The sequence below is a fragment of the Puntigrus tetrazona genome, unplaced genomic scaffold (genome assembly GCF_018831695.1).
Source record: "Puntigrus tetrazona isolate hp1 unplaced genomic scaffold, ASM1883169v1 S000000002, whole genome shotgun sequence".
NCBI classification, from domain to species: Eukaryota; Metazoa; Chordata; class Actinopteri; order Cypriniformes; family Cyprinidae; genus Puntigrus; species Puntigrus tetrazona.
In genome coordinates this window covers 1,247,667-1,257,318 of record NW_025047682.1, presented here as the reverse complement: position 1 = coordinate 1,257,318, position 9,652 = coordinate 1,247,667, and positions in this window count along the sequence as shown.

The window sequence follows — 9,652 nt, the reverse complement described above, 5'->3', positions numbered from 1 at the left end:
GCCCACCCGTATGACCATTTGACTAGCATGTCAAACAACCAATCACAGTTTGTTTCGTTCTGCGGTACGTTTCGGGGTGTGGAAATGTCACCACAATAACACAGCGTTGTGTAAAACTGATGGCAAATCGTGACACCCGGAAATCCTGTATAATTGAACAAATCCGACGACAACTTCGAAAGTCCTGAAGTGTTTCCAGATAAGTGTGTCATATGCATTCGATTTTAAAGCTTCAAATCTCCTGTGCAGTCAGCTATAGTAACACACAATTCTAGTCGTTCCCCCCTTTTAAAAGTAACTGGAATGAAGTGTCCATATAAATTGGATGACCTTTTCTGGTGTGCTTTCCTGTTTGTCAATCATTCTGTTGTTCTGTGTGCGCCGATCTATGGAGTCACAGCGTGACATGCAGTGCTGCGGCTAGCCGAAGTTAAATGCTGTGGATCACTTTAGACACTGATTCACAGTGCGTCACTCACAGTAGGGTTTTTTCTAATGAGAGCAGCAGAGAAGCATGTGGTACAGCACAGAGAACAGATGCAAATCACAGAAAATGGCAAAACTACCATGACAAGAAAAACCCACCAAAGAAAGTGAGAAAAACTGAGAAACTGATTTAGCAAGAAAGGTGTAAACCTGAGCAGACAGATTTGTTTTTTGGGCGTTTTTTTGTTTTGCTGGAGATTAAAAGGTTTACTTCACTTATTATGTGAATAGTTAAGCTGAAGAAGATGTTCTGAGATAGGTTGCACTTACTCCTCATTAAGAAAAAATATATATTTCTGTTTTATTGCTTGCATCAAAAAACAATGTGTTTGTATTGTATTGCAAACACTTTCGCTGCAATTGAGGTGGGATACTGGTAATATTAGAGACAGGTTTGGTGGTATGGGTAGGTTTAAGGATGGGCTAAGGTAAGACATGGGTCAACGGTGTAATTAAAAATGTAATTATTTACATATGTAATTAAAAGGTATTTGAAAAAAATATGAGTACAATGTAAAAACATGCATGTACACAGTAAGTGCATTGTACCAAATTATTAATTTAAATGTAAGTACACTGTAGTTAAGGCCATTTGATATAAAGTGGGGCCAAAAAAAATATTCTCGTAGCGTCTCGAAGTTGAGCCAATGATGTCACATGGACTGTTTTGCCGATGTATTTTCTACGTTTCTCGATCTGGGAACTTTTCAGTTGTGTCTATGGAGGGTCAGATAGCTCTCCGATTTCAATTTGTGTTCTAAAGACGAACTAAGGTCTTACAGGTTTGGAACGACAAGAGTAATTAATTATATAATTGTTTGTCCCCGCAAAGTAATTTGAAAGCAAAGTCCAATGCGCTCTTCATTTCTCAGGAAAATGAAGTCTATATCTGATGGACACTTGCACCCTATCCCCCCAGAAATCATAACGCACAGATGATCGGTGCAAAGAACAAGGCGGAATCTGTTGGGAATTCAAACTGAAATGTAAATATTGCATTAGCGAAACAAGTGTTAAAAGCCCACAAAAACTATAAGACAACAACTACATGAGGCAATAGACTTTCCATTTGCAAGATGACATATTTTCTAACGTTGCACCAATTTGTACATAAAAATACATGTGTGTAAATGCATATTTTCTAAGATTGTCTTAGGACTATTCTTGGAGAAAATGAGACTGCCGGGGAAGGACTTAAAAATACAAAAGTAAGCAAGTTAATAGACACATTTTTGCTGAAATTCATTATGCTGTTGTTGTCTGCCTTAGGACTGAAAGTGCCCTGGGACATGTGAGGGAGCGAGTGGAAGCTGGTGGAGCTCCTCAGAGAGGACATCAGATTCCAGAGACAGGGGACAGAAGAGCAGGGACGACAGGAAGAGAATGGAGAGACAATAAATCATTCATTAACCCTTTTTTCATTCTGACAAAACTTTCAGCGTCTTTTTCATGTCGTATTGTCAATGTAACAACCTAATTTCTGTAGTTTATGATGTAGGTTAAAATGCTATGGTACGTTGTATACGTTCTGGGGTCTTCAGGAGGTGATTCTCTTGGTGAATGGTCAGCACCTCCTCAGCGCCTCGAAGCACAGTGCGGTGGACAGTGGAACGAGGCATGTCAAACACTCTGGAGACCACTCTGTATGATGTCGGGGTCTCCTTGTTCAACTGAAAACCATTAAAAACCTGTCATGCACTGACACATTCAGCTTTATCCTGCAGTACAGGGGCCTGCTCTTATTTAGGGAAATAATAGGCTATCACTGCTCAGTTTTTTTCACAGTTTTCTCAGTATTTTTATGCTTAACTGACAAAAAATATGGCTTGCAACAACATATGATCACCATGGTCAGGACAATGAACTGTATAAACTTTCACCTTTGTTAGATATCGTTCACCATTTAAACTGGTGTGTGTCATATGTTCTGCTAACGTTTTACAACCAGGAAATTTGAATGAACATAGCGAACTGCCATTTAAAAACAAAGAATTTGCAAGAGGTCAAGGACATTTCTGGAGAACATTAGGCAGTTGAACTGCTCAGGGTCAATGGGAGACTCAAAAACAACTATCAAAAACCCAATGTATAAGATTCTAGGGTATGTAAACTTTTGAATTGGGTCATTTTAATAAATTCAGTTATTATTTTGTATGTGGACTATGCAAACAGCGGTATTCAGAACATTACTAAATACAAAAATAACATGCCGTTTTTCATGATCTCTCTTATTTTAGTTACTAATATTTGACACATTCTACAAGGGGTATACAAACGTTACAGCACACATGTATATTAATTAAAATAGGGAAAGAAAGATGCAGAGGTAACTAGTCTGCCTAATAGATCAATTCAAAAATACTGAATCCCGAACGCTGTGCTTAAAAAAGGTCAACCAAAAGTCATATTCTATTCATACATTTTTAAACATGACTTAATATCCAAACACTTATTGAGGCTGCTGAATATTTTAGTTTGCAAAATTATTGTTTAGATTTTATCTACCATCATAAGAGACAAATTGTGTTCTATGATGTTCAAAACCACTTTACCTTGATCTTATTTTTCAGATGCCAGCTGGAGAGTTTGGATAAAGCACTATTACGTGACAGGCAGTGGATAAAAACTAAACGCTAATGGAAAAAGCAATGTGCACGCATGATAACCTTGAAAATAAACACAGCAAAGGCCTCTGATCAACTTGATCCGAGACACAACACATGGACCAGCGGATCATCGACAGATTTAATTGGGACTATATCGGACAACAGATACAGTGTTACCAAGACTACACAATGCAAAAACGACAGCCAAGACTGACGTGGAGGTAAATTCAAACTTTAAAGTTACCATATGCATGCGCAGGTGCATCCCAAATCAGCCCAATCTAAATTTGGACTTTGCATTCGTACGCTCGTCTGCATGCTACGAAATGCATGCAACGCAGAACTGTTCTTCTGCCATTAGGCTACCTCCCCCCTTCCAACAATCATCAAAAATACACCAGTATTATTTTAAGCATGGCAGTGAAGAGCTTTCTGGACCAAAACCAATTATTACATTTGCTGAAACACGCAGGGCACGGGCACTCAGGGGTACAGGTGAGATTTCTCAAATGTGTTATTATTGAAAGACCTTTTAATCAACTCTTTCTTTCTTTTCTTTTTTTTTTACTGTGGAAGTTTCCAACAGATTGCTCTCTACTGTTTCAGTTCTGTCCACTCAAATGGTTCCGCTTCTAGCCTTTGCATTTAAAAGCAGAGTTTGAAATTAGTTCAGGGAGGGGGTCAAGAAAAACCACAGATGATCAGTAACGGAAGCCGGCTTCTATCTCTTGATCTCGACGTTCTTGATCTTTGCCTGTCTTTTTAATGCTATATTTTCATAGGCAGCGAAAGGGGGGGGGGAGCATATTCCATCATAAACGCGTGCGCGCGCGCGTGTAATAATGGCTGCTGCGTGCTGATGTTCTCTTTGTGTAGGAGAGTATTAAAGAGCCTAATGAGGGAAAACCATTGCTCTTTTTTATACTCAGACTATTATTCAAACACAGCCTATTAACTTGATGAATTGCGATAATTAATGGATATTTCTCTATGTGGCTTTTGTGCTGTCAGGTGTGCGGTGAATATTTAACTGTTTACTTCACAGGTTCTTTCGAGCGCTTCGCCAGGGGCTCCTGGAGGGCCGACGAGAGCAGAATTTACAGCTGTTTATTTCCATTCTCATAAGCGGCGCTATGAATCCATACTCGCGCTCATGATTTAATTATGAGTCACACATTTGAATGAATAAAGTTCACTATTAGCCAGCTGGCGGCAGACCATCAGGGTTCAGTTAGCGAGAAGCCATGCGATTTTCAGAGAGAATGGAGTCTCTCCGGAAACCCAGGCACTCGACTGCTGAAGCCTTTGGTCTCCTCAGGCGATGACCTCCGAGCCGCTGAAAAAACAATGAAGCCGCCTTCCAGCGGTGCTGTCGGACAGCAGAGAGCGTATTTGTTCTAGTTTTTTTTTTTATGTGCCTGACGATAACGAGATGGCGATCGTTTTCCGCCCGACGCGCGTTCTTAAGGGCGCGGTCTCGGTTGGGAACAGTGTGGCGTTGGCATTAGTCGAGAATGAAACGACTAGATCATGTCAGAGCCGGCTTCAAGCTGTTTGCCAGCGAGTCCTTTATCTGACAGCGCCGCCGAGCAAATACTGATCAGAGGCAGATAGCTCATGAGTATGGCAGAGCTATAAAATCTCCCAACTCGGTAAAGGAAAAACCGGGCCGGGGGGCGTTAGATTACTCTTTCGAGATGACCAATTATTTCGAGAGGTGCTCGTTGAGTTTTCCGCAGGCCTTTTCCGGGCCTTCTCGGGGAGTTGTGAGCATTACTCTCTCAAATTGTTCCGCCGTCATTATCCGTCTCGTGGCTTTCATTCACCTGCGTGTTATTTGAAAACCGCGTGAGTACGGGCCGAGCGAGAGCGGCGCCGGGAAATTAACCTGCGAGAGGGAAACAGATTATCGCCATTCATGCTTCTGAAATATCTGAAGCACAAACCGAAGGGAAGGAGCAACCTCCCACTGGCTTCGTGAATGCAGTCTAATGCACACAAAACCAGCGGCCATGTTAACCAACGTTTGTGTTGTTCCGAGGCCCGCCGCCAATCAAAAACTCCGAGGTCTCGCGCAAACCACAAATGAGTCTGATTTGATTTGGCAAACAAATGAACTCTCATCGATGGCAAATAGATCCGGCGCGCTCGTCTGTGAGTGTGTGAGATGCACTGAAAGTAATGAATTTGTAAAGCTCATTCCCTTCCTTCAATTAAAAGAGAGCAAGAGCAGACGAGAGTACAACAGGTAATCACACATTTCCATTCGCGCTTTCATTTTCCTCCGTTTCATTCTTCATTAAACTGCAGTTGATTTGTTTTCCTTCTTTCCACATCTGATTGATAGAGTATATCATTTCACAATCTGTCTTTGTTATCGTGACATCTCTCCTCTGCACAAATGAACCCAAGCCCCTCGGTGCTGGAACTGATGAATAGAGTCCATCTGTCAGAGGCTCCCAGACCTTTACTGACACCTAGTGGGTGGAAGAGAGTCTGTTGGTGGCATGGCTGTATGCAAGTTTTTTTATAAGTACTGAGGTCCCAAAATGAAAATTGATATGGGGGTACGGGGGCACACTACCCCGGGATTTTAAGATGTTTAAAGGCTCATAAATATATAGTAATATAGGTTTAAATCAAGTAGTAGTAGCATAAAAATCAGATTAAATGTCGCAATGAATGATCCATGCAATGAACTGGAAATAGTGAGAATATAGTTTGATTATGAATTTAATAAACTCAGGTTATAATGATCCTGTTAGCCTTCAGTAAAATCATATAGTTGTTATAATTATATATATATATATATATATATATATATATATATATATATATATACACACATACATATCGTACACACAATTTATTTTTAAATATATATTTATAATTCCTTCTGACAAAAATTTATCTTTTATAATAAGTTTCAGCTAAGAAGTGTCCATAACATTGAGTCAAATTCTTACTCTTAATGAGTGAATTAGAATGATAAGACGTTTGGGCTGTTACCAGGCAAATGAAATCAACACAGAAGTTGCATCTGAAGTGGCACGTAAATGTTTTTACACACTGTTTAATGCAAGACATGAGTGCATTTAACTGCTATTGCAAATGCATAAATAGCGTTTTGATATATTGAACAAAACGTTAAATACTGATATTGTAAAGGAAATCATTCTTAATAAGCGAATCGTTGCATTTAAAATGGACTCGTTCAGAAAACACTGTCCTTTTGAAATTGTGTGAAATTGGTTAACTGTATGAAGTGGTATAAATATAAGCTATACATTTTCTGTCCCCTGTGCTTTGTGATCATTCTAAATGCATTTTAATAGACTGAATCATGCAGTGAACTCACTATAAATGCGTGTGCACTAGACTTGCGCTCTGTAGAGGTGTATTGAATGGGGTTTTTTTGCAAAATACTCGATCATGTTATCACAGACTATATATTTCGCACACCCCTACCGCTGAGTCATCTCGGATGAAAAGACCAGTTATCTTTGCTTTTTATCCTTGCAGCACCAAAGCAGAATTAATATAAGGGTAATTATTTTATAACTCCTGTAATTGGAAAAATACAGAGGTCCGGACCTCTGGGATGGCAATAGGATATAGCAGCCTTGGCAATAGTGTTATTTCTTCTTTATTGATTTTTTTTTTAAATATATATAGTACTGCTTGCGATAGAGAGCTGTGCTATAACTTTTCTAAGTAATCAGGCAGTTTATTTGCTTTGTAAATGCAAAAGCAATGAAATTGAAATGGGTTCAGGATCTGAACAGAACATCACAGAAACCATATAGCAAAACCACATAAATACATTTTATATTTTTGCTTTATATAAGTATGCTATTGTGGCCACTTGATGAGATAAGGGGTAGATAGACATGTGACTTGCATTGCATCCCAGTTGAACAAAAGTACAACAAAACACTTCATTTCAGTACACCACTATACTTAAAGTGAAACCATGAAAATGTGTGTTTTTTGTAGAAATCGAGATCCATTTTTCTGCAAAGTTTAGCTTTAATCCTAATCAAACACACCTATATACTAATCAGTGTCTTCAGGATCATCAGAAAATCACAGCCAGGTGATATTTATCAGGGTTGGGACTAAACTCTGAAGTGCATTGGACCTCCAGGATAAGATCCGAGGAACCCTGCTCTATATGATATGTTTATGGTGTCTTTAAATAGTACTAAGTACACTAGAACTAAGTCGTTTTTCCACATTAAAAACTATAGCGCATCAAGTACTTTAAATGCTAAAAGTATGTTTAATTGATTTGTGTATGCATCTAAACGCATATGAGTGAATAATCCAATCATGCGCTGTTAGTGCATTTATAGTAGCCTAAGTGCAGTAACCCATATGGTTCTACTTGGGTAATAAATTTGTACTGTATTAAATCAATTTAAGTATTAGTGCTAATTAGTATTTAGCAGTTGAGAAGATTTATGTAAGTCTATTTAACTATTACATTACTAATATATTTTAAATACAATCTATTTAAACTTAAGATAAAAATGTGTACTAATAATAAATCACAATGAATTTGACTTTTTAAAGCAATAATTAATAGTTGCATACATTTTTGTAGTAGTATACTTTTTTCAATGCACTAAGAATACATTTAAATAGCAGTTGTATTTAATATACTTTTGCAATTAAACTTAAGCACTACTGAGGTAGGAATATACCTTTAAATAGTGTATTTGTGGCTTATAACGTTTACTATTGTATTTAACAGCAAAAAATAAGAATGCACTACAAATGTACTTGCTTGTATTTAAGCATTTTTTAAGTGCACTCTATTTTTTTTTGCGATACTTTGGAAAATTGTCTGCCAAATGCATTTATGTAAATTACAACTTAAAATACAGAGGTTAAGTTACAAAAATTCTGAAACAAGAATGTCCACAGACTAAATCTCACAACACATCGCAGCGAAAAACAGACAAAAACCCCCATGGGTGACAGAGAGTTATATAAATACACAAAAAAAATGTAAAAAGTCATATTAACTAAACACACCTGACAGTAACCAAGCAGGAATCCACTATAGTAAATGGTACTTTACACTTACAAATTTGTTTCAAAACCTGTGCCAATAAATGTTTTTGTTCAGTCTGATCTGATCAATCTCACCAACACAAAAGAACCATGAGTTTCCTTCACACTGACGGTAATATTTTCACTTCACGATATGTTTGATCATGCTCATTTTACAAAATGGCTTAGCAGAGAAGAAGAAAGTCAACAGCTATGTTTGTTCTGTAGACCCTTTGGGGTCACATCCTGAGAAAATGGTGACCAGTTGCTGAATGAGAACGGGTGTGTGACACCAAGAACCATCTCAGACAAAGAGGTGTCAGAATTGAATTAACATACAGACCGCAGCTGTTTACAACGGGAGCAAATTCATTTACATTAAGGGTAGTAAACTGCGTCTGTATAAAAGGTTTGAACTTAGGATGTTCTGGGTCCACTCTGACTCGGCAGAATCCAAAGTGCTGCCTGTGCTTTGTAACTGCTGTGCTAACAAAAGTTATTCTTGATCAAGATCTTCAATGTCCTCAGCACTTTTTCTTACAATAGTGAAAAGCTGCATGTTTTTAATAAATCCATCAAGATTTCGGTTTTTAACTTCAATCTCTCTCTTTTTGACTGGACTCATATTTTGGTCCGGAAGCAATGTTTTAATGTTTTAAAGCAAATTGCTGATGGATTTGCACCTTGCAAACATGCAGCTTTTTGCATCAAAAGGCTTTTATTGACGGACTGGACTCTTGCGGATTATTGGGATGCTGTTATCAGCTGTTTGGACTCTCGTTCACTGCAGAGGATCCATTGGTGAGCAGGTGATGTAATGCTAAATTTCACCAAGTCTCTTCCGATGAAGCTACATCTGGGAGGACCTGCGGTAAATAAGCGTTTCTGAAAATTATAACGTTTAGATGAACTATTCCTTAAGTGCACAAAGCTTTTCTGAACACAAACCCGCTGCTCGCAAATGATTTTACTACATTTAGCATTAACTTTTCATTAATGCGATGTTTACCAACATAAAGTAAATCGGCAAATAGGCCTGCGATAACCACATTCATCAAAATCATTTGCTTTAATTCACACCATTCAAAGCTTATTTAATCTCGAATAATTTTTCCCATTAACAAACACGCTGACACCTGCAGAACTGAAATGTGAGAAATCTTGCTTTACTTCCTCTCTTTCCTAGACGTGTTTCTGAGGTGAGAGTTAGAGATGAAAAATTCAATTTCTGTTAAAACCGGCGTTTATAAAAGCGTTTCATTTTAAGACCAGTGCAATTACAGCCCACGTCTACGATTAATTTGATTATGCGCATCTTAAAAATGCATCAATTTGTTGCGCAAATGTCCTAGAAGAGAACCGGAGCCAAAAAAAATAAAACCGCAGTGTACAGTTATTATCTGAACGTCACTTTCCTCCAGTCGGCAAGTTGCTGAAATCAAACTCTTGTTGAAACTTCTGTCGCTGTTATGCCCTTGAGGTTTTGAACTGGCTCTAGCACT